Raw genomic sequence first — 25,437 nt, 5'->3', positions numbered from 1 at the left:
TTCTAGGCTCCAGTAAGGTGAGATCTCTTCGTAGCCAATGATATTGTATTTTATTAGAAGTATTTGTACTAAGTTTTACTAAATATGATGTAATGGCCATAAAGAATATAGTCTGGGAATATTGATAAGGTTTTATTCTTGATATGTTTACTTTTCCTGGTTGTTCCTACCTATTGAGATGGAATGTTCAAAGCTTCTGTCTTTGTGGTGCTCTTTGAAAGTCGCACATGACATGTTGTCACTTCTGCTTTCAATTTTGCCCGTGGAAGTACTTGTTTTTTCATAATAATCAGTAAGTGTTGTAGTTGTTTAGCTTTTCCTGACAGCTGTTGACAGTGAAAATTAGTTGATTTCCCTAAAAGTATTCTTCTGTCTGTTGTCACGTTCAAGATATAATAGTAGATTGACTTTTTCCATGGTATTATGTTCATCAATTATTCTTTTTTGTTTATTATAATTAATAGAGAATGCTATTTTTTGTAGTTTAGTTTGCCGTTTGAAGATCTTGTTGAAATGCATTGATGCAAAATTAGAAAGCGACTGTTGTAGACTCACTAATCTTTGTTGAACTAACTCCCTCACCGACACCATAACAGAAAGGTGTAGTCGTGAGAGTGAGTCTACTGTGAGCAACTGTGAGTGGTCATCTTTGCGCAGTGGCAGTATCGTAGCCTATGAGTTTTATCCGAGGCGTGATTATTGCTAATTGAAAACTTTACCCAATACCCCGCCTTGACGACTTGAAATATAGTCGGCTATGGCAATTTCTGTTGGTCTCTAAGGAGACTGTAATTTTGTTTTTAAAGCAATGACTTTAGCACTGAATGTTTTGCAGGTTATGTAACACTAATATTGCAATAAGTTCTAGGCTCTAGGAAGGTGACATCTCTGCGTAGCCAATGATATTGTATTTTATTAGAAGTATTTGTACTAAGTTTTACTAAATATGATGTAATGGCCATAAAGAATATAGTCTGGGAATATTGATAAGGTTTTATTTTTGATATGTTTACTTTTCCTGGTTGTTCCTACCTATTGAGATGTAATGTTCAAAGCTTCTGTCTTTGTGGTGCTCTTTGAAAGTCGCACATGACATGTTGTCACTTCTGCTTTCAATTTTGCCCGTGGAAGTACTTGTTTTTTCAAAATAATCAGTAAATGTTGTAGTTGTTTAGCTTTTCCTGACAGCTGTTGACAGTGAAAATTATTTGATTTCCCTAAAAGTATTCTTCTGTCTGTTGTCACGTTCAAGATATAATAGTAGATTGACTTTTTCCATGGGATTATGTTCAACGATTATTTTTTTTTGTTTATTATAATTAATAGAGAATGCTATTTTTTGTAGTTTAGTTACCTGTTTGAAGATCTTGTTGAAACGCATTGATGCAAAATTAGAAAGCGACTGTTGTAGACTCACTAATCTTTGTTGAACTAACTCCCTCACCGACACCATAACAGACAGGTGTAGTCGTGAGAGTGAGTCTACTGTGAGCAACTGTGAGTGGTCATCTTTGCGCAGTGGCAGTATCGTAGCCTATGAGGTTTATCCGAGGCGCGATTATTGCTAATTGAAAACTTTGCTCAATACCCCGCCTTGACGACTTGAAATATAGTCGGCTATGGCAATTTTTGTTGGTCTCTAAGGAGACTGTAATTTTGTTTAATATCAATGACTGTAGCACTGAATATTTTGCAGATGATGTAACACTAATATTGCAATAAGTTCTAGGCTCTAGGAAGGTGAGATCTCTGCGTAGCCAATGATATTGTATTTTATTAGAAGTATTTGTACTAAGTTTTACTAAATATGATGTAATGGCCATAAAGAATATAGTCTGGGAATATTGATAAGGTTTTATTCTTGATATGTTTACTTTTCCTGGTTGTTCCTACCTATTGAGATGGAATGTTCAAAGCTTCTGTCTTTGTGGTGCTCTTTGAAAGTCGCACATGACATGTTGTCACTTCTGCTTTCAATTTTGCCCGTGGAAGTACTTGTTTTTTCATAATAATCAGTAAATGTTGTAGTTGTTTAGCTTTTCCTGACAGCTGTTGATAGTGAAAATTAGTTGATTTCCCTAAAAGTTTCCTTCTGTCTGTTGTCACGTTCAAGATATTATTGTAGATTAACTTTTTCCATGGTATTATGTTCAACGATTATTCTTTTTTGTTTATTATAATTAATAGAGAATGCTATTTTTTGTAGTTTAGTTATCTGTTTGAAGATCTTGTTGAAATGCATTGATGCAAAATTAGAAAGCGACTGTTGTAGACTCACTAATCTTTGTTGAACTAACTCCCTCACCGACACCATAACAGACAGGTGTAGTCGTGAGAGTGAGTCTACTGTGAGCAACTGTGAGTGGACATCTTTGCGCAGTGGCAGTATCGTAGCCTATGAGGTTTATCCGAGGCGCGATTATTGCTAATTGAAAACTTTACCCAATACCCCGCCTTGACGACTTGTAATATAGTCGGCTATGGCAATTTTTGTTGGTCTCTATGGAGACTGTAATTTTGTTTAATATCAATGACTTTAGCACTGAAAGTTTTGCAGATGATGTTACACTAATATTGCAATAAGTTCTAGGCTCCAGTAAGGTGAGATCTCTTCGTAGCCAATGATATTGTATTTTATTAGAAGTATTTGTACTAAGTTTTACTAAATATGATGTAATGGCCATAAAGAATATAGTCTGGGAATATTGATAAGGTTTTATTCTTGATATGTTTACTTTTCCTGGTTGTTCCTACCTATTGAGATGGAATGTTCAAAGCTTCTGTCTTTGTGGTGCTCTTTGAAAGTCGCACATGACATGTTGTCACTTCTGCTTTCAATTTTGCCCGTGGAAGTACTTGTTTTTTCATAATAATCAGTAAGTGTTGTAGTTGTTTAGCTTTTCCTGACAGCTGTTGACAGTGAAAATTAGTTGATTTCCCTAAAAGTATTCTTCTGTCTGTTGTCACGTTCAAGATATAATAGTAGATTGACTTTTTCCATGGTATTATGTTCATCAATTATTCTTTTTTGTTTATTATAATTAATAGAGAATGCTATTTTTTGTAGTTTAGTTTGCCGTTTGAAGATCTTGTTGAAATGCATTGATGCAAAATTAGAAAGCGACTGTTGTAGACTCACTAATCTTTGTTGAACTAACTCCCTCACCGACACCATAACAGAAAGGTGTAGTCGTGAGAGTGAGTCTACTGTGAGCAACTGTGAGTGGTCATCTTTGCGCAGTGGCAGTATCGTAGCCTATGAGTTTTATCCGAGGCGCGATTATTGCTAATTGAAAACTTTACCCAATACCCTGCCTTGACGACTTGAAATATTGTCGCCTATGGCAATTTTTGTTGGTCTCTAAGGAGACTGTAATTTTGTTTAAAAGCAATGACTTTAGCACTGAATGTTTTGCAGGTTATGTAACACTAATATTGCAATAAGTTCTAGGCTCTAGGAAGGTGACATCTCTGCGTAGCCAATGATATTGTATTTTATTAGAAGTATTTGTACTAAGTTTTACTAAATATGATGTAATGGCCATAAAGAATATAGTCTGGGAATATTGATAAGGTTTTATTTTTGATATGTTTACTTTTCCTGGTTGTTCCTACCTATTGAGATGTAATGTTCAAAGCTTCTGTCTTTGTGGTGCTCTTTGAAAGTCGCACATGACATGTCACTTCTGCTTTCAATTTTGCCCGTGGAAGTACTTGTTTTTTCAAAATAATCAGTAAATGTTGTAGTTGTTTAGCTTTTCCTGACAGCTGTTGACAGTGAAAATTATTTGATTTCCCTAAAAGTATTCTTCTGTCTGTTGTCACGTTCAAGATATAATAGTAGATTGACTTTTTCCATGGGATTATGTTCAACGATTATTTTTTTTGTTTATTATAATTAATAGAGAATGCTATTTTTTGTAGTTTAGTTACCTGTTTGAAGATCTTGTTGAAACGCATTGATGCAAAATTAGAAAGCGACTGTTGTAGACTCACTAATCTTTGTTGAACTAACTCCCTCACCGACACCATAACAGACAGGTGTAGTCGTGAGAGTGAGTCTACTGTGAGCAACTGTGAGTGGTCATCTTTGCGCAGTGGCAGTATCGTAGCCTATGAGGTTTATCCGAGGCGCGATTATTGCTAATTGAAAACTTTGCTCAATACCCCGCCTTGACGACTTGAAATATAGTCGGCTATGGCAATTTTTGTTGGTCTCTAAGGAGACTGTAATTTTGTTTAATATCAATGACTGTAGCACTGAATATTTTGCAGATGATGTAACACTAATATTGCAATAAGTTCTAGGCTCTAGGAAGGTGAGATCTCTGCGTAGCCAATGATATTGTATTTTATTAGAAGTATTTGTACTAAGTTTTACTAAATATGATGTAATGGCCATAAAGAATATAGTCTGGGAATATTGATAAGGTTTTATTCTTGATATGTTTACTTTTCCTGGTTGTTCCTACCTATTGAGATGGAATGTTCAAAGCTTCTGTCTTTGTGGTGCTCTTTGAAAGTCGCACATGACATGTTGTCACTTCTGCTTTCAATTTTGCCCGTGGAAGTACTTGTTTTTTCATAATAATCAGTAAATGTTGTAGTTGTTTAGCTTTTCCTGACAGCTGTTGATAGTGAAAATTAGTTGATTTCCCTAAAAGTTTCCTTCTGTCTGTTGTCACGTTCAAGATATTATTGTAGATTAACTTTTTCCATGGTATTATGTTCAACGATTATTCTTTTTTGTTTATTATAATTAATAGAGAATGCTATTTTTTGTAGTTTAGTTATCTGTTTGAAGATCTTGTTGAAATGCATTGATGCAAAATTAGAAAGCGACTGTTGTAGACTCACTAATCTTTGTTGAACTAACTCCCTAACCGACACCATAACAGACAAGTGTAGTCGTGAGAGTGAGTCTACTGTGAGCAACTGTGAGTGGTCATCTTTGCGCAGTGGCAGTATCGTAGCCTATGAGGTTTATCCGAGGCGCGATTATTGCTAATTGAAAACTTTACCCAATACCCCGCCTTGACGACTTAAAATATAGTCGGATATGGCAATTTTTGTTGGTCTCTATGGAGACTGTAATTTTGTTTAATATCAATGACTTTAGCACTGAATGTTTTGCAGATGATGTAACACTAATATTGCAATAAATTCTAGGCTCTTGTAAGGTGAGATCTCTGCGTAGCCAATGATATTGTATTTTATTGCAATATCTGTACTAAGTTTAACTATGATGTAATGGCCATAAAGAATATAGTCTGGGAATATTGATAAGGTTTTATTCTTGATATGTTTACTTTTCCTGGTTGTTCCTACCTATTGAGATGGAATGTTCAAAGCTTCTGTCTTTGTGGTGCTCTTTGAAAGTCGCACATGACATGTCACTTCTGCTTTCAATTTTGCCCGTGGAAGTACTTGTTTTATCAAAATAATCAGTAAATGTTGTAGTTGTTTAGCTTTTCCTGACAGCTGTTGACAGTGAAAATTAGTTGATTTCCCTAAAAGTATTCTTCTGTTTGTTCTCACGTTCAAGATATAATAGTAGATTGACTTTTTCCATGGTATTATGTTCAACGATTATTCTATTTTGTTTATTATAATTAATAGAGAATGCTATTTTTGTAGTTTAGTTTGCCGTTTGAAGATCTTGTTGAAATGCATTGATGCAAAATTTGAAAGCGACTGTAGTAGACTCACTAATCTTTGTTGAACTAACTCCCTCACTGACACCATAACAGACAGGTGTAGTCGTGAGAGTGAGTCTACTGTGAGCAACTGTGAGTGGTCATCTTTGCGCAGTGGCAGTATCGTAGCCTATGAGGTTTATCCGAGGCGCGATTATTGCTAATTGAAAACTTTACCCAATACCCCGCCTTGATGACTTGAAATATAGTCGGCTATGGCAATTTTTGTTGGTCTCTATGGAGACTGTAATTTTGTTTAATATGAATGACTTTAGCACTGAATGTTTTGCAGATGATGTAACACTAATATTGAAATAAGTTCTAGGCTCTAGTAAGGTGAGATCTCTGCGTAGCCAATGATATTGTATTTTATTAGAAGTGTTTGTATTAAGTTTTACTAAATATGATGTAATGGCCATAAAGAATATAGTCTGGGAATATTGATAAGGTTTTATTCTTGATATGTTTACTTTTCCTGGTTGTTCCTACCTATTGAGATGGAATGTTCAAAGCTTCTGTCTTTGTGGTGCTCTTTGAAAGTCGCACATGACATGTTGTCACTTCTGCTTTCAATTTTGCCCGTGGAAGTACTTGTTTTTTCATAATAATCAGTAAATGTTGTAGTTGTTTAGCTTTTCCTGACAGCTGTTGACAGTGAAAATTAGTTGATTTCCCTAAAAGTTTCCTTCTGTCTGTTGTCACGTTCAAGATATAATTGTAGATTAACTTTTTTTATGGTATTATGTTCAACGATTATTCTTTTTTGTTTATTATAATTAATAGAGAATGCTATTTTTTGTAGTTTAGTTATCTGTTTGAAGATCTTGTTGAAATGCATTGATGCAAAATTTGAAAGCGACTGTTGTAGACTCACTAATCTTTGTTGAACTAACTCCCTCACCGACACCATAACAGACAGGTGTAGTCGTGAGAGTGAGTCTACTGTGAGCAACTGTGAGTGGTCATCTTTGCGCAGTGGCAGTATCGTAGCCTATGAGGTTTATCCGAGGCGCGATTATTGCTAATTGAAAACTTTACCCAATACCCCGCCTTGATGACTTGAAATATAGTCGGCTATGGCAATTTTTGTTGGTCTCTATGGAGACTGTAATTTTGTTTAATATGAATGACTTTAGCACTGAATGTTTTGCAGATGATGTAACACTAATATTGAAATAAGTTCTAGGCTCTAGTAAGGTGAGATCTCTGCGTAGCCAATGATATTGTATTTTATTAGAAGTGTTTGTATTAAGTTTTACTAAATATGATGTAATGGCCATAAAGAATATAGTCTGGGAATATTGATAAGGTTTTATTCTTGATATGTTTACTTTTCCTGGTTGTTCCTACCTATTGAGATGGAATGTTCAAAGCTTCTGTCTTTGTGGTGCTCTTTGAAAGTCGCACATGACATGTTGTCACTTCTGCTTTCAATTTTGCCCGTGGAAGTACTTGTTTTTTCATAATAATCAGTAAATGTTGTAGTTGTTTAGCTTTTCCTGACAGCTGTTGACAGTGAAAATTAGTTGATTTCCCTAAAAGTTTCCTTCTGTCTGTTGTCACGTTCAAGATATAATTGTAGATTAACTTTTTTTATGGTATTATGTTCAACGATTATTCTTTTTTGTTTATTATAATTAATAGAGAATGCTATTTTTTGTAGTTTAGTTATCTGTTTGAAGATCTTGTTGAAATGCATTGATGCAATATTTGAAAGCGACTGTTGTAGACTCACTAATCTTTGTTGAACTAACTCCCTCACCGACACCATAACAGACAGGTGTAGTCGTGAGAGTGAGTTTACTGTGAGCAACTGTGAGTGGTCATCTTTGCGCAGTGGCAGTATCGTAGCCTATGAGGTTTATCCGAGGCGCGATTATTGCTAATTGAAAACTTTACCCAATACCCTGCCTTGACGACTTGAAATATTGTCGCCTATGGCAATTTTTGTTGGTCTCTAAGGAGACTGTAATTTTGTTTAACATCAATGACTCTAGCACCGAATGTTTTGCAGATGATGTAACACTAATATTGCAATAAGTTCTAGGCTTTAGGAAGGTGAGATCTCTGCGTAGCCAATGATATTGTATTTTATTAGAAGTATTTGTACTAAGTTTTACTAAATATGATGTAATGGCCATAAAGAATATAGTCTGGGAATATTGATAAGGTTTTATTCTTGATATGTTTACTTTTCCTGGTTGTTCCTACCTATTGAGATGGAATGTTCAAAGCTTCTGTCTTTGTGGTGCTCTTTGAAAGTCGCACATGACATGTCACTTCTGCTTTCAATTTTGCTCGTGGAAGTACTTGTTTTTTCATAATAATCAGTAAATGTTGTAGGTGTTTAACTTTTCCTGACAGCTGTTGACAGTGAAAATTAGTTGATTTCCCTAAAAGTATTCTTCTGTTTGTTCTCACGTTCAAGATATAATAGTAGATTGACTTTTTCCATGGTATTATGTTCAACGATTATTCTTTTTTGTTTATTATAATTAATAGAGAATGCTATTTTTGTAGTTTAGTTTGCCGTTTGAAGATCTTGTTGAAATGCATTGATGCAAAATTTGAAAGCGACTGTTGTAGACTCACTAATCTTTGTTGAACTAACTCCCTCACCGACACCATAACAGACAGGTGTAGTCGTGAGAGTGAGTCTACTGTGAGCAACTGTGAGTGGACATCTTTGCGCAGTAGCAGTATCGTAGCCTATGAGGTTTATCCGAGGCGCGATAATTGCTAATTGAAAACTTTACCCAATACCCCGCCTTGACGACCTGAAATATAGTCGACTATGGCAATTTTTGTTGGTCTCTAAGGAGACTGTAATTTTGTTTAATATCAATGACTTTAGCACTGAACGTCTTGCAGATGATGTAACACTAATATTGCAATAAATTCTAGGCTCTAGTAAGGTGAGATCTCTGCGTAGCCAATGATATTGTATTTTATTAGAAGTGTTTGTATTAAGTTTTACTAAATATGATGTAATGGCCATAAAGAATATAGTCTGGGAATATTGATAAGGTTTTATTCTTGATATGTTTACTTTTCCTGGTTGTTCCTACCTATTGAGATGGAATGTTCAAAGCTTCTGTCTTTGTGGTGCTCTTTGAAAGTCGCACATGACATGTCACTTCTGCTTTCAATTTTGCTCGTGGAAGTACTTGTTTTTTCATAATAATCAGTAAATGTTGTAGGTGTTTAACTTTTCCTGACAGCTGTTGATAGTGAAAATTAGTTGATTTCCCTAAAAGTTTCCTTCTGTTTGTTCTCACGTTCAAGATATAATAGTAGATTGACTTTTTCCATGGTATTATGTTCAACGATTATTCTTTTTTGTTTATTATCTATTTTTTGTAGTTTAGTTAGCTGTTTGAAGATCTTGTTGAAATGCATTGATGCAAAATTTGAAAGCGACTGTTGTAGACTCACTAATCTTTGTTGAACTAACTCCCTCACCGACACCATAACAGACAGGTGTAGTCGTGAGAGTGAGTCTACTGTGAGCAACTGTGAGTGGTCATCTTTGCGCAGTGGCAGTATCGTAGCCTATGAGGTTTATCCGGGGCGTGATTATTGCTAATTGAAAACTTTACCCAATACCCCGCCTTGACGACTTGAAATATAGTCGGCTATGGCAATTTTTGTTGTTCTCTAAGGAGACTGTAATTTTGTTTAATATCAATGACTTTAGCACTGAATGTTTTGCAGATGATGTAACACTAATATTGCAATAAGTTCTAGGCTCTAGTAAGGTGAGATCTCTGCGTAGCCAATGATATTGGATTTCATTGCAATATTTGTACTAAGTTTAACTAACTATGATGTAATGGCCATAATGAATATAGTCTGGGAATATTGATAAGGTTTTATTTATTGTCACTTCTCCTTTCAATTTTGCCCGTGGAAGTACTTGTTTTTTCATAATAATCAGCAAATGTTGTAGTTGTTTAGCTTTTCCTGACAGCTGTTGATAGTGAAAATTAGTTGATTTCCCTAAAAGTTTCCTTCTGTCTGTTGTCACGTTCAAGATATAATTGTAGATTGACTTTTTCCATGTTATTATGTTCAATGATTAATCTTTTTTGTTTATTATAATTAATAGAGAAGGGAAAAGCGCGCTTGGTGTGTGGAGCGCATACACGAGCAGTCAGTAGCTGTTTTTGGAGTTAAGACAAAAGTAATAAAAAAAGTTCATCTTAAAGAACTGATACTGGTTCTTTTGTTTAACCCGCTTTGGAGGCTCTGAGGGATAAAATAGGGAAGTTAACCCCAGTGGAAGATCTGCATTTGGCCCTGGAGAAGATCTCCCCTGCGTCTTCCGAACACGGTCAAAGAACGTAAACTTTTAGTTTTGTTAGCTTTTAGTTAGCTTTGCTGCTAACATAATGCGAGCGACCACGGATAACCACATAGCAACAACAGTATTCCCCCCATATTTGCCACCATATACAGAGACCCACCCCACACCAGCAGTTGAAGAATGTCTGTCACAGATCTTTACTAATCAAAAACCCTTCTGAAACATTTCTGATGCTTTGTAAAACATTTTTTAAAGAACATTAGAATATTTCTAAAAATAAAGAGTTTTTTTTTTAATTCAGTGCAATAGACTGTTACCGTTGCATACTGTATAACTCACATTAGGAGTGTCTCTTTGTCACTCAGCTGATGCCATTTCTCCTAGCAGGGGCACAAACAGCAGGAAAGCAGCCAGCAAGGAAGCCGACAGGCCGGCGTGCTCTTCTTCTCTGCTCCCCCCCTCCACCGTATCACCTCCTTAGGACACAAAAGTGTCATACAAGCATCTTGAGCTGAGTTTTTGTGATGAACCAGAGGAGTCACGTGAGTGAAAAAAAATCATGGTTTACTGTTATTCTATATCATTGACTGTCAAATATTCCACTCTATGCATCACCTGAGAAAATGCTATCTTTCTAGGTAAACATTAAACATAGGTCATTTATATTACAAAGCAGTCATTAAAAACTGTTTGCTTTTGACTTAAGCTTTCCTTGTGTTTTTGAAATGAATTATTTTGCTATTGCAGATTAATAGTTGTAGAAAATCTTACAGTAGAAGGGATTTTGTTTATTTTTGAACATGTTGATGTTCCCACGTTTCACACTGTCCAATATTATACTAATACATGTTCTACTAAATTTAAGTATAGTATATGTACAAGCAATGTTTGTACTTTTATTTGGGACGACATTGTATTAATTGGCTGTTGCATTATTTACGTAGCTACAAAGGGTTAAATTCTGCAAATGCACATATCTAATTTTTTTTTATATCTCCTGTCGCCTCTGTTTTGACCTGAGATTTTTTGACACTGAGATATAAGTAAATGAGACTAACAAAAGCAGACAGGAAGGATTTTTTTGGGTGAAATTAGGTGCACTCCGGGTCTATACAAGCAGATGAATTAATGTGTACATATGATACTGCCTTTTTTTTAGTTGAATGTGAATTAAATTGTTTTTGTACAGTTTTTGCATTGACAGAAATATAAATTGTTTTCATGCATAAATGTACATAAAAATGAAAAATGCCCCAAAATATTGTAATTCACACAATGATACAGCAGGGGGCACCATAGTATTTTGATGAGAAGTAGAACAAAACAATATATGAATATAAAGAATTTTGGTTTGTGTAGTGGTCTCTTGTCCTGCTTTTGGTTTTTATAATTGTTTTTTTTAATGTAAAGCCCTGGTTGGAAAAGTGCTATACAAATAAAGTTTGATTTTATAGGATTAAAAAAAACTACTTTTTTAAGTAATTTGGCATCACAGAAATAAGGTTTTAATGCTACAGAGTGATGCAATTTTCTTAAATATTCACACACTCAAGAACATTATATGGGAAATCACGGTTCGTTTCCCAGGGGAAGTGATGACTTTCATCCAGTGTGGGTCCTTTGACAAGACCCTCTTATTTAATGCAGGGCTGCTCATTCCTGGGGGGTATTCCAGGAAGCATGTTTAAACTAGCCTGACTTTAAGCCTGAACTCTGGCTGAAATCTGCCTGAACTTGCTTACTCTGGGTATGTCGGTTCCAAAAGACCGGATATGAGTTAGCGTAATTACACTCGACTTAGTAACCCTGGGTTAATGCACGTGCACGGCAGGTATATCAAGACATTCTCAATAGATCGCCGATACCGGAGTCACCATGGAAACGATATTAATGGCGAGATTTTAATGGTGGCGTATGAAGATTAGACGTCCATCAAAAAAGTAACACGGCTGCAACATCAAAAGAAAGAGTTTCTGCTTGTAGTTCAAGAACAGACAAAGTAAACGCACGAGTTTCCAAGTCGAGTGTAATTACACTAACTCGTATCCGGTTTTTTGGAACCGACATACCCCGAGTAAGCAAGTTCAGGCAGATTTCAGCCAGAGTTCAGGGTTAAAGTCAGGCTAGTTTAAACATGATTTGATTTGATTTGAAATGGTTTATTTCAAGCAATTAAGTAGAAATAATACACAACAGCAATATAATCATCAGTTATACATTCATACAGTAACTAATCAAACTTAGGATAATTAGACATATTAATAAATATTGCTTGAAAGGGAGTGGGAGGAAGCGAACTTATATAATCCCACCCCGATTATACTGTAACCATTTTATTACATGATTTATCAATATCCTGTTCCCAGTTTTTATCAGACAGAATTAAAAATCACAAGATATTGATAAAGCACATGACAAAGATGAATTACTTAAGTATTACGTCAAAAATAACTATTTTAGAAATCAACATGGCAAATGCAGATCAGTCATCTGAACTATATGCAGATTATGTTACTTATAAAAGCCATTCATATAAATAAAACATAATACTATATCAGTAAAGCAGACAACACTGTTTCAGGAATTTTCATAGCAAAAATTTCATCAAGTATCAAAAGTTAAAAACGTGCAAAATTATGCTACATTAGGAAAGATTTTTGAATCAATTTATCAGGTTTTGGAGAAAGTGAAATAATATCATTAAAAGTCAATCAATTTAACAATTTTCAATAAGTGATTAATCATTTGTTTTACTTTTTTTAATATTTTTTTGTATTTTTTTTTTTTTTTTTTTATAATAAAGTAATGCTGTAGGGGAAGAGTAAAATGGGTCCATAACTGTCGATTGTCCAAGGTTGGTATTTCTTCTTTTACTGATAACAGCTGATCTCCTGGGTTCAAAACAGAGTTTATAGTTCTCTTCAATGTTATGACTGCAGACATTAGATTCAGGTCCATATCCTTCTTCAGCTGATATCAGCGACGGTGAAAGTTGAGGTCAAGTTGTCTGCAGGTCAGAACTCTGCTGTTATTCAGGTTACGTAAAGTGACGAATCCACGTGTCATATTTCTTGAAATTATTTGGCTCTTTGGTTTACTCCATGTTGTTTCAGACGACCGTGATCAAACACTTTTCAAAGTCTTTCATGGTGTTCACAACCACAACCTTTGATCGGTCCTCTGGACCGAGCGGTTTGACATAAATCCTGCAGCCTTTAACCCAAGTGTTCTCAATCTGCTTACACTTCCTGAGAAGCCGTGCATATTTTGAGATTTCAGCATTCCTTCTGGTCAGATGGTCATTCAGATAAGCAGCCGAACCTTTCAGTTGTTTCCTTTGGGTCATCAAAGCTAGCTTGTGTTTGTGATTCACAAACCTGATGAGGATCGCTGGTTTATCCGTCTCCTTTCTCCTGGGGAGCAGCTGGCAGGTCTCGATGGTATTGAGATCCAGGGAAATCCCTTTAGATGTGAGTAAAATGTAAAATGAATGTATTTGCTGTTCCAAAGACACTGCACCGATCTCCGTATTGGCACTGCTAGCTACGCTAGCGCTAGCATTAGGAGTGCTAGCTCGAGGCTTGATTGGTACTCCAGTGAGAATGACATTATTCATCCTTACTTGCTGTTCCACATCGTCCAGTCTTTTCTCCAGAATCTCGACCTGGTTTTCTCGCTGCTCGTTTTGAGCCCGAAATCTTCGGAACTCTTCCATCATATCCCAAAGTGGCGTTAGCTTAGCCGACATTCTTCCTGGAATACCCCCCAGGACCAGCTGTGTTCATTCAATCAGAATGTGGAGACATCTGATTGAGCTAATCAGCAGCTAGCAGGACTTGGAGATCTGGAAAACAGTCAGGGTGGTAGATCTCGAGGAACAGGAATGAGCAGCCCTGATCTAATGGCTAACTGTAGCCACAAGGTGGCCCAAGAAAGGTCCTCCTGTGCTGGTCCCAAGTCGGGATACAATACAGGATGGTGTCAGGAAGGCCATATCTCTGCCAAATCACCTGTGCGACCCAATTGAAGCTGATTTGCTGTATCCTGAAAGAAGGTTCTAAACTTTTAAAATAGATTTAAAAAAAATTGTGTACGTAAATAAGATATTGCAATTTGAAAACAATAATTTATTGTATAGGGAACAATTAACTCAATTAGTTCTTTTCCACTGTTTCATATATGGTGAACTGGCTAATATGGTTCAGCTGACGTGCCATTATTATTGGTTTTTATTATTATTTTTAACTATATTGGATTTATTCCTTATTGCAATAAAAGCGTTGATGTCTATGCCTTTCTATACAATCCCCAATATTATTTTCCAAATTTGACTCAAACCAGGAAACAAGGCCGGATTTTCACTGCTGGATTATATTAAAATGATATTAAAATTTATTCCCGCAAACTTAGCTCTTATAATTCAGGAAATTCCTGCATAAAATGAATGTGTAATAATGCGCAAGTTTGCATCGCAACTACAAAACTAGAAACAAAGAGCAGGACTAAACCAACGAAGAAGTAAATCATTTAAAAAGTAAAAAAAAGACCTTAAACATAATGGAACAAGAAGACACACTTGACACCCATATGCCATCTTGTTAACAAATGAAGACCTATCGGATCTTTTTATTGTAAGGCAGTCCAAACATGGGGCGCTGGTTAAAGCAAAAATTCAAGGAGAGAAAAAAAGAAGCGTCACTGCTTCCAGTGCTGTCTATAAAAATGGGAGTCAGCAGGATCTTCAAAACAGTTAGTGCCAGTGACGGTAACAAACTAATGATAAGTTTCAGCTGAACTGGCTAAAATTATATCTGTGGCTTAAATACTGCTCCAGTTGTTACGAGCAGATGTTACAAACATCAACTTTGCGGTGCCACTTAGATTCCGTCTTTTACACAGCAGCTATTAAAAAAAACACAAAAGCAGATTCAGTGAAAAATGTGATGGCTAAAACTATTGAAGCGGCACAGTTGCTGTGTGAAGAGGAAACAAAGAGCCAAGCTTTAAAAGTGCCAGCCAGCTTTATAAACAGCAATGTATGTAGTTGATTACATGTTTTGAATTAAGAGTGTTTTCTGTGAGCAGTTTGATTTTTTTTTTAAACGAATATTTAAATTAAAGCCTGGAAAGAAATGAAGAAGAGACATTACAGAGAAAAAAAGAGATAATTTTATTTAAGAATTGGTGAAGATCAAAGAGAAGAAAGAAATGAGAAATTGCAGTAATGTAAATAGAGTGGATCATTTTTCATGTCAAACCCATCAAAGACAGAGGCCACGTGAGCAGAGTTTTTTTTTTTGCTATACATTTTATTTCAAAAAAATTGTTACTGTGAAGAGAGAATGCCATGAAAAAGTATCAAATGTAGCAGGTTTGAGGTTCATCTGTACTGGAGCTCATATTTGCACATTTGCAGGGGCATTTTCCCATCCATTTACCGGCACAGTTTTTTTGGGGAATGTAGTTGAGGTGGGCCGCAACAACTCCAGAGAGAGATGTGATTTTACTATGATAGGCTTCATTTTTGTTGGGTCAGTTTTATGAGTGACATCAGTGATTATCTGTCTGTGTGTATATGTCTATGGTTCCTTAAGAGTTATGATGCTGTTGTTATATGATTTAAAAAAATGTGATTTATCATGTTTGGTTTAAATATTTAAGTTACAAATTTGCAGATAAAGTGATCCCCTTCCTTATAATCCCACACAAATAGAGGATAAAGATAAGTAAAAGCAGATGGGCACATCTGAGCATATAAACAGGATCCTAAGTTTCCCGAAAAGCCTGAAAACAAACTGCTGCACTACAGAGGAACTCCTTTTCTTTATTGTTTTGGCTGATGTCTTAAACGTTTTGATCTGATCATGCAGAGGTGCACTGGGATACGACTCTCAATTCCATGGTTGACTCTTCAAAATATTGATTTTATGAAGGAATTGATACCTTGTCAACTTCTTCAGATCAATATGAATTCAAAGTAAAGGATATTTGCTGGTCTAACTGTGTTTTTTCTTTTGTGAAAAGCTCTCCACCAGTTATTATTTAATACATATTTTCAAAGAAATCGTTAGCATTACAGACAATTTCTGTTAAGAAATTAGATGCAGCAATAATGCAACTGTTGCAAAGCTGAAGTCAGGTATTAGCTGAAGAAATTTGGGGTTCAAGTTACAGATACATTTGTGTATGGAGGAATAGAGATAAACATTTTTTTTATGTTTTTTGTATTTCCACCTGATGCATTGAAAGACTAGTGAGTAGCGAAATTATCATTTCACCCTTTTAGGTACAAGAAAATGAACAGAGCTGGAGTACAAGCCTATATTTACATTACAATCCCTTTTTAATAATATTTTGTAATTAACATAAGTGAAAAAACTTGTAAAAAAAATGAACATTTGATTGTCGGTTTCTTTGGTGATCCTTTTTTCTGTTTAAAGTGCTTTATAAATAAAGTGGAGTTGAGAATTGAGTTGAGTTTTCTTTTCCTAAATGTGTCCTGATGTAACATGACATATTTTTTTACTTTAGTAATACAGAAGTAATATCTGTTAAATTAACAATTTAATTTAATTTAATTTTTTTAATTAGAATGATTTTGGATTTCTGCCCTTTCTATTCAAGAATCATCATAGTAAAAACTAAAGGCAAACAAATAATGTCCACTAAATCACAGCCCTCGTTCCTAGGTTACCATGGGATAGTGCTTAAAATTGCTATGGAAACCAGAGTATTCCCTCTCTTTACATGGGTCTCTCATATATTTTAGATTTATGAGAATATTTCTATTACAATTTAATATTGGAGGGCCCTACTGAACAAATTGTTTGTATAGTATTGCAACTCCAAATAAGGTGTCCTGAAATAACAGCCCAGTTTTGTGTTATATTATGATCTTACATGCATTTTCTGTAAACATGTCAACTAATAATTATAAACTAACAGTCTTAATCAGTTTCCTTAGATTTGTTTTTTTGTTCATTAAGCTGATTTGCAGACTGCTTTGTGGCAGGTCTTTTGTTTTTCACAAAACTCCATTCTCAACATGGAAATTCACGATTCTCTTCAAAGAGTGAGACATCACTGCAGGTTCTATTAAAGAAACAGGTGCAAAACCCAGAGAGGTTCTTTCATTTGCCGCCTATTGCAGACACCCTTGATGCTTACCTTTGCGTGAACAAATTCGTGTGTTGTTGGCTGTTTGCTGTTTTTCTTTTCTTTTTTTTTAAATTCTGTACCAGACTTGTATTGAACCCTTAGCTTTAAATTATCAAGTCATTCAGAACACCCAATTAAACATGTTCCATTTTTTAATTCTATTTTTTCCTAGTTAATCCCTGTATGGTGTTTCGAGGGGTTGCCCCCAATTAGTTGCCATCTGTGACATCCTGACACGAGAAGCAGCTGCCGCGATGGGTTTTCATCTTAAATTACTTTGAAAACCCTTCAGACAAAAACAAATGCTCTCTTCTTATCCAACGTTTATTTGGCTGCCTTTCCATTTTCCAGGCTTTTGATTGTTAGCATGTTTCAAAGAGAACGACATCATGTTTTAGCCATGAGAGAGCAATATTTGCAATAGTCTGTCTGTTGTGTTGTGCAATAGCCTGTAGCGCAGAAAAATGTTTTCTTGCCTTGTTGTTTCATGATATAGGGAGTGTTCTGAATAAACATTGTTTTAAAACCCAATTATTCTTTTAAACTTATTTTAATCACAAAAACTGGTACTTTAGTTTCTACAATTCCTGGTGTAAACCTGAACCATATGTTACACCATTAAACAGAGTTATGGGGAAAGTGAATTGTTGCATCCCTACTGCATACCAATATGTTTACATGTGATAAATTTATGAAGGATTTATCATTTATTGTATTATCACATGACATCAGGCTTATTATAAGCCAACAGAAAGGTTTTTCTTCATTGTTAGTTGCTTATTACCCAGTTAAAAAAGGATTTTTCTGAATTTTTTGTTTTTGTTGTTTTGTAAAGTACAAATCATACATTGAACCGACACAAAACTATGACCCAAAAATTTAGGTTTGAACCGAATTAAAGGGGACATGAATCGTTGCATCCGTAGTTTAAACTAGTATCAGATTTTTTTTCATGAGGCCCCCTCCCAAAAAACATTTGCCTTACAGATACTTTACGATACACTGACCACACGGACAACAATCGCAAGTTTCATTTTTCATTTTCATGACCCTTAAGGTAGCTGCACAAGCCACAAATGCTTGTAATGCATTTGTAAAAGTAACAGATACCAGGTCAAGTTGGCCTAGAAGCTTTATGTAAGACATGCCGGCGCTTCCATTAAGATGCAGCCTTACTTGTCTACAACCATCTGTAGGGCCCAGACAACTTAAAACCTGCAACACCCATACTGGTAAACCCCCTATCCGAGTAAATGTGACTAAGGCTTAAGATGTGTCTTGAACTGACCACTCTTCTGTACAACCCTTCACAGGCCTGGACTGAACTAAAAACCTGCAGCAGTACAGTTGAAGGTGACTACCCCCATATTTTATTGGTCAGCATTGTAAAACTACATTCATCAGTTAATTTATGTTGAGGTCTGCTTTGGGCTGGCCAACTTTCTAGTGTGTCTACTGTCTTTGCCCAACAGTAGCTAGGATAGGCCCTAGACACCCTATGACCCAGATCGGGGTTAAGTGGGTTTAGAAAATGGAGAATGGAAATGATTGACAAAAAATACTTTTTATTAAGGGCAGATTTTCTGTCAACTTTGCCTTTCCAATCAGAGATCTGTATAATTCCTCGTGAGGCCCCATACTTAATCAGGAGGAGCTAAAACACTGTTCTTATAGCTTTTTTGTGCAACTTTTCAAAATCTGTTTCTAATATTTTCTCTCATCTTTGCCTTTCAGTTTACATTTTTATCTGAGTTCCAACTGCCAGTTTAGTTGTTGCGTGTTGTCTTTACATTTTGGACATTGCATTTGATTGAACTGTGATGTAAATCAAAGCTTACCATACCTTAAAATGATCACATTACCTCAGCATGGCTTGTAATCATTTCTAAAAGTAGCAGATGCCAGGTAAGGTTGGCTTCAGGTCAGCCACACTGTCAGAAGCTGCCCTGTCAGCTCCTAGTAGATTTATGTTAGCCTCCGGCTTTCAGAAGTACCATTTCAAATAGTAATGGTCTCTCATGTTACCTCTACATCTAGGTGCTTTTAATTGGATTTCTTTGACAAGTCCATTACCTCTTCTCAGACCAAACACTGTTCAGTTTGAACAAGTGGGAGCATTTTAATCAGGAACTTAATTTTATAGACTCATTCTATTTCAAATGTTTGCCCTCAACCCGCTCACCGTTAACAATAATGCAACTTCTTGTAATCCTCTATAAATCCTAGTGAGAGGATTGATCTCAGTAAGATTTTCACTGAAAGGCACATCCTCCACTCTGGATTTATATCACACACAACAATAATAAAAGACTTCTGAAGTTTTCCAAAGTCCTTTTTCCCACAACGAAGTTGGTCAAGAAGTGAATTTGAATCTGTGTGGACAGTGCCAAACTTTTTATTCCCACAGATTCAAACGCTCCAAGGTATTCTGACCTTCTTAAATAAAACTGAATTTGGAATGAGCACATCCTGGAAGCAGTGAGCTGTAACACCCAGCTCTATAATCCTTTAGAAGATTGCTCCTTAAAAAAAATCTTGCTACTTTGACAGCGCTGGACTTCGAGGAGGGAGAACATTTTTCATTTTCGAAATTGCCATGTAATATCAATGCGACTGGAACATTTTATACAGCTTTATTACTGTTATTTGCTGTAATTGTGTAAGTTTAACACTCATTAAAAGGGGTGCTTTACAGAAGTGTTTAAATTGGGGTGCATGCACATAGATTTGAGGTAATGGTGTTATGATGTGATGATTAATTTATTACAAAGAGATCATATTTTTTTTCCTCTTTTGAAACTTTTGAAAATTTTATGTGAAGGGGATAAATGAGCGATAAACACATCACTTTGCATTCTCTTTGTTATTGTGATTGATGGATAAAAGAAGAAATGTCCCAGAAAATAAAAATCCTCCGGTGCAGACCTGCCTTTCTCTTTTTAAGCCGTTGTGTTTGGGTTCAGCCACTGGCTCTGTAAAAAAATCCTCTGACCCGGGCACAGACCTGTGGACCAGATCTGAGAGAACAGGGGTATTACCGGGGTAGATCTGCCCTTTATCGGGACCATCTTTGAGTCACCAGAGTTTTTGTCTTCGGTGACTCAGTTCAAATGAGCATCAGCTTGTTGGAATGATTAAGATATGTCAAGAAAGAGCTTTTCAATTCTTTTATCACAGTGACAGTTCAGCATTCTGCAAAAAATACTGACATTTTTACTTACTGTGAGTGTAAAACACTGTGTTTATAGTCATTTTAAAGGTATTAAGATGAAAGCTTTTACACAACACAATTTTCTTTAACTGTAAAAAATTGGCCTATGGTCTTTTGAATTTTGGGTGTTCTGGCAGTGTTCCACCACCTGCTGTGCATCTGAGTGATGACATTAAAAGATCAAAGAGGTTACTTTTCTTTGAACACAATTAGGAAACTGTAATAGGTAGATCGTTTGAAGCTTTAGATATTTGGTGGGAGTTTATGTAGCGATCCTCCAGGCGCTGATTATACCTCCTTAAAGGAAATCCCAATTAAATTTACACGTTTAGAAGTTTAATCCTTTTATGTGTTATAACGGTTAGATGTTACTCTATACCTTTGACTCATTTTAAAATGCAAATTATCCCGTCAGCCTGCTTGAAAGAGCCTCGAGAAAGAACATTTAGAACCCTAATGTTATCTATTGAATTTAATAAATAATAAATGTTTGATAGAAAAAAAACTAAACAATTTTTTTCTTTTCTAAGAGGAAAATTTTAGCTATGAATTGAATAGTATATGTTGAAATTGTGTCAGGCTGCTGCTTGGATTGTGCCCCTTCGTACCTATTCTCACTGATGTGAGTTTGTCTCTTTTCAAAATTAATTAGAATCACAAGTTTTTCTATGCAAATATAATTCAGAGGTCATCCTCATTAATTCTCCATCATAATTAGATCTTGTAAATGGTCCACAAGGTGAAGGAGGTAGGGAAATGATTAAGTTTTAAAGTACCGTAATTTCCGGACTACAAGCCGCTACTTTTTTCCTGCGCTCACAGCCCTGCGGCTTATTCTGTGACGCGGCTAATTTATGGATTTGATTTGCGGCCGCCATGTACGAACATTCAGGCTCGGTTTTGTATGCGCCATCCACCACCAAGCACAAGTCATTTTTTTTAACACACCTCTGAGCAGCCAAACAGCATGGACGTCACTTCAGGTCTTAGACACTTCAGTCATGGTTCAACAAAAAGAAACACGCATGCCCGGCCACATCCCAGAATCCTTTGGTGCCATTAGACCCAACGTGCACTTGATCGCCGCTACAATATGATAAAGCTTTCAAGTTAAAAGCAATCGTTAAAAGCAGCGTGAAAAAAACCCCCATCAGTAAATGGAAATGCCGGTCAGCTGCGTGACGGAGAGAACAGCGCATGCTTAGAAGTGTATTTACCTCTGAGTCATAGTGACTCGGCTGGCTGCACGTAAATATGTGTGAATAACATCAGCCTTTATTTTGTCGGGACACGACTGGAAACACAAATCCATGTGGTCGTTTTTACGGTTTCTGACTGAGCGGAATTTTGCATTGAAAAGCTCACAGCCACCATGTGAGCTTTTCGGATAGGAAGGGGAGACAAGGAGCCCGCTTGGCGAGTGCGGAGCGCAGAGGCGTCCGGGGAGCAACAAGTGTTTATTGTGAAAGGAAGCTTCTGACGCGCCACGCTGAGGCGCGCGTATCGCGCTGAGGCGCGCGCTATTTTACTGATGTTTTTTAACCAGCCCCGTTAGTACCATAATGCTGCCGCGGCACAAGTGGAAGGAGAACTGTTCGTTTTCACCCCTCCATGCACTGCTGCTCCTTGCTCATTCTTAAACACGAACAACAGTGTGGCGAGCCGGGCGTTGGCCCTGCCTTTAGCCCCTAAGACTCATGGGAAATGGGGGATCGCGGATGTAAATTTCCTCATCATAACTGAGGGATGTAATGTTGATTATATGGTTACTGTTAGTAATTTTATGTATGATACCTAGATTGTCAATAAGTTAAAAAAAAAAAAAATCAAATAAAAAAACCCATAACTGAGGAACTTGTGAACAGAATAGAGGTCCATGCTGTTTCAGACGTGGGTGTAATTAGATACATGAGCTTGAGACAAGGCCAGTACCTGCCCACAGTATGGTAATGAGCCATGCACACTCTGGTAGTCAGGACGCGCTTTGTCGAGGCAGCGGCTTGTTTACTGATGCGGCTTGTGTATGTACAAAAAATATTTAAGCACGTTAAAATAGGTGGGTGCGGCTTGTAATCGGGTGCGCTTTATAACCCGGAATTTACGGTATTTCCTGACATAAATGAAAATCTAGACATAGCCAAGAGCAGTTCCATACAAAAACAAATTTAAACGGGTGAAGTTCAGTTGATTTTGTCTTCAACATAGGAGTTAAAAATACATTTTCGGAGGTTAATCTAAAGATAATTTTAATAAATCATGTCAGAGCATGAAAATAAAAATACTTGGTTTAAAATAAAGGCCTAATCCACCACCCTCTAACATCCCTCTCTCTTCTTCCCTACATTTCTTGTCCGTCCGGTCCAACAAAAAACGGTTACACATATAATTAATATGAATAAATTTGAGTATAATTTACAAAAGGGGTTTATTCAAATATACATCTGCTGTGTCAGAAGATTTATAACCCCATGTTGTAAAAGTAAAATCTGTCCAACATAAAAGGCCTTCAGCTCTCATCTGTTTGCTCAGTTGTTGGACAGGACAAGTTGGAAAAATAAAAATAAATAAAAAATAAAAACCTATTGGAATAGATATTGTAACGAATTCCTAAAACATTTTAAGTGTTAACCAATCCCTCTATTTTACATTTGTTAGCAGAAGCTACAATGTAGCTGGCAAAAATAAAGTCCCCTTATTTCCTCATTGTTTCATTTCAAACTCCTCATTACGCTGCAGAACAATTTCAATGTGGTTGACTGAAAGTCTCATGTGAAGTCATTGTGATCATACTGGCAACTATTCAGGTCTGAAATAACTCTCAATTGAAAATATACAGCGAGTTTGCCATTTATTCTCAGACTTACTCAGCACATCATGATCTTTTGTTGGAGAAAGAATCATTGTTACTGGTGTTAAATGGAAAAAGAGGAGCCAAAAAGCAGTCAATAAAACTACTTGGGGGTTCTGACATTTGCTTTACAAAACTCTTCCGTGTCACCTCCTGCGAGCAGACTCCATCAGAAAGTGGATCCATTGACATTTTTAAGAATGTCAATGGAGAAAGTATGGTAGCATGCAGAAGCTTGACGAGGTTTATATTTAGTTTCTGCTGCAACTTGTCACCTCTTTGCATTTAAGTGTATTTCCCAAAGAGCAGACGGGTGTGGGTCTGTGCCCATGTGTGGAAGGTCACACAGAAACCTAGGAGCAGTGAAGCATCGATGTGATGTAGGAATCTGTAACAAATCTCACACATGTTTTCATTTCAGAGAATAAATGCAAATACTTTTATTTGGGGGAAGATTTTATAAATGATCTGTAGACTTTTTTATACCACTCATGATCTAACCAACTTTCATTATGCAAAAAGGAGAGGCTAGGTCTGTCTGTAATTGACAGTATATTAAATATTACTTGCTGAAAAAGACATGACTTAGGTGGAAAAAAAGTTCAATTATAGCAGTAAATCCTTTAAGGTTCAATGTTTTAAACAGAGAAAACCATTACAAAGTTATTCTAAAGGTCAAGTGCTGACATGATAGAGATGGATTGCTTGGTATCACACCTATTAAAGAACCCATTGTCAAAGTCAATAACAATGTTACAAGCCACTGTTTCGTAGATGTGATGTTCTAATGAGAAAACCTTAATTTGTCCAGACCTTCAGTTTGAATGATGAAAGGAAAGGAGAAACAGGAAATGAACTTCTGTCTTAAATGGAGTTTTCAGCTTTTGATAGAGGAAATACAGTCTGTCTTAATAGAATCTGGATTTCAGTCAGACATGAGTTCCTGTTGAGGCAGCCTTGTTAAAATCACCAGATAAGACAAACGGCCTCAAATAGAAACATCTTGTTAACTATCCTTTAAAATTCTCAAATCCCTAGATTGAAATTATTCATCGCCAACAATGGGTATATAACAAAGTATTGACTTGAACCTTTGTTATTGACCAAATGCTTATTTACCACCATAATTTACAAATAAAGTCTTTCAAAACCACACAACTGTCATGGCAAGCTAGGCGAGGCTGACCCAGATGCTGGAACCCGGAAGGAAAACACAAGGTAAGTAATTTGATAAGTAAACTTTAATATAATGCGGGATGGCTTGGAATCTTGAAGAGGCTGAGGCTGGAGAGCAGCGGGTGAAGTTTCTGGATGTGGTTCGTGACGGTTGTGGCTTGAGGCGAAGAAGGTGTTTAGAGTTGGCTCGTGGCGTGGCTGGAGGTCAGAGATGGCTCAAGACGTGGTAGGTGGCTCTTGGTGTTCCGAGAGGTTCTGTGGCTCTGGTAATCCGATGACTCAGGTTTCCACTCGTGGTCAGAATGTCCTGAAGGTGAGGCGACACAATAGTTAGATGAGAACGTGAGAACTTTGGCAAAATGCTTGACGAGAGACCAGGTTATGCACCATCATGGGCAACGAACTGGCGATGAATGCTGAATCAGGATCTACTTAAGTAGGCCAGATGGGTGATGAGGTGAATGGACACAGCTGGGATGCATCAGGAGCCAAACAGAGTGGAGGGAGAGGAGAGCTGACAGAGGCACCATGACAATAACGTGACTTTCTGGATTTTTTTTCTTTTGTCTCTTATAGTTTCGCTACCGGTATGTTGAAATTACAGGCCTCTCTCATTTTTTTAAGTAGGAGAACGTGCACAATTGGTGGCTGACAAAATACTACTTTGCCCCTCTGCATTTTCCCAGTTCTCTGCTCTCTCAGCTGTTTGGAGTAAAGTTAGTCCTCTGGTCTCACGCAAAGCGCAGATGCGAAAAAAGCAGCAAGGAAAGAGGAGCTACTTCAAACAAAATTAATTAATAGAACGTTTATGAAAACTGTATTTTATGAATATCATAAAAGGCAGTTTGTATGGACCTTTATTAGTAGTGCAAAAAAAACAAGAAAAGAAAGGATGAAATAACTCAGGTTACTCGCCCAGGGAGTAAGTTAGTGTAGAACCGCCACTGAGTAAATCTATTGTTGTTTTCTTAGCAGGTTTGAATTTGACTTTAAGTTGGTTCAGACTACAGGTGACTGACTGAAACCCCTCTTCTCATGGGGC

General features: G+C 36.5%; 11 non-coding genes across 11 annotated transcripts; all 11 read left to right on the top strand.

Moving 5' to 3' along the window:
• Positions 1–645: 645 nt before the first annotated feature.
• On the top strand, positions 646–786 carry LOC111947584. Its single transcript, XR_002873464.1, has one exon. It is a non-coding gene; the product is annotated as a U4 spliceosomal RNA (small nuclear RNA).
• Positions 787–1,507: 721 nt separating this feature from the next.
• LOC111947573 lies at positions 1,508–1,648 on the top strand. The gene has a single exon (XR_002873453.1). It is a non-coding gene; the product is annotated as a U4 spliceosomal RNA (small nuclear RNA).
• A 720-nt stretch (positions 1,649–2,368) lies between these two features.
• LOC111947562 lies at positions 2,369–2,509 on the top strand. Its single transcript, XR_002873442.1, has one exon. It is a non-coding gene; the product is annotated as a U4 spliceosomal RNA (small nuclear RNA).
• Positions 2,510–3,229: 720 nt separating this feature from the next.
• LOC111947583 lies at positions 3,230–3,370 on the top strand. The gene has a single exon (XR_002873463.1). It is a non-coding gene; the product is annotated as a U4 spliceosomal RNA (small nuclear RNA).
• A 716-nt stretch (positions 3,371–4,086) lies between these two features.
• Positions 4,087–4,227, top strand: LOC111947572. Its single transcript, XR_002873452.1, has one exon. It is a non-coding gene; the product is annotated as a U4 spliceosomal RNA (small nuclear RNA).
• A 720-nt stretch (positions 4,228–4,947) lies between these two features.
• LOC111947574 lies at positions 4,948–5,088 on the top strand. Its single transcript, XR_002873454.1, has one exon. It is a non-coding gene; the product is annotated as a U4 spliceosomal RNA (small nuclear RNA).
• Positions 5,089–5,799: 711 nt separating this feature from the next.
• On the top strand, positions 5,800–5,940 carry LOC111947567. Its single transcript, XR_002873447.1, has one exon. It is a non-coding gene; the product is annotated as a U4 spliceosomal RNA (small nuclear RNA).
• A 720-nt stretch (positions 5,941–6,660) lies between these two features.
• On the top strand, positions 6,661–6,801 carry LOC111947566. The gene has a single exon (XR_002873446.1). It is a non-coding gene; the product is annotated as a U4 spliceosomal RNA (small nuclear RNA).
• A 720-nt stretch (positions 6,802–7,521) lies between these two features.
• LOC111947577 lies at positions 7,522–7,662 on the top strand. The gene has a single exon (XR_002873457.1). It is a non-coding gene; the product is annotated as a U4 spliceosomal RNA (small nuclear RNA).
• A 716-nt stretch (positions 7,663–8,378) lies between these two features.
• LOC111947585 lies at positions 8,379–8,519 on the top strand. The gene has a single exon (XR_002873465.1). It is a non-coding gene; the product is annotated as a U4 spliceosomal RNA (small nuclear RNA).
• Positions 8,520–9,221: 702 nt separating this feature from the next.
• On the top strand, positions 9,222–9,362 carry LOC111947582. Its single transcript, XR_002873462.1, has one exon. It is a non-coding gene; the product is annotated as a U4 spliceosomal RNA (small nuclear RNA).
• Positions 9,363–25,437: the final 16,075 nt, after the last annotated feature.

Source organism: Oryzias latipes, chromosome 6 (assembly GCF_002234675.1).
Source record: "Oryzias latipes chromosome 6, ASM223467v1".
NCBI lineage: Eukaryota > Metazoa > Chordata > Actinopteri > Beloniformes > Adrianichthyidae > Oryzias > Oryzias latipes.
The sequence above is the reverse complement of the archived record's forward strand: the minus strand, read 5'-3'. Positions and strand labels throughout refer to the sequence as shown.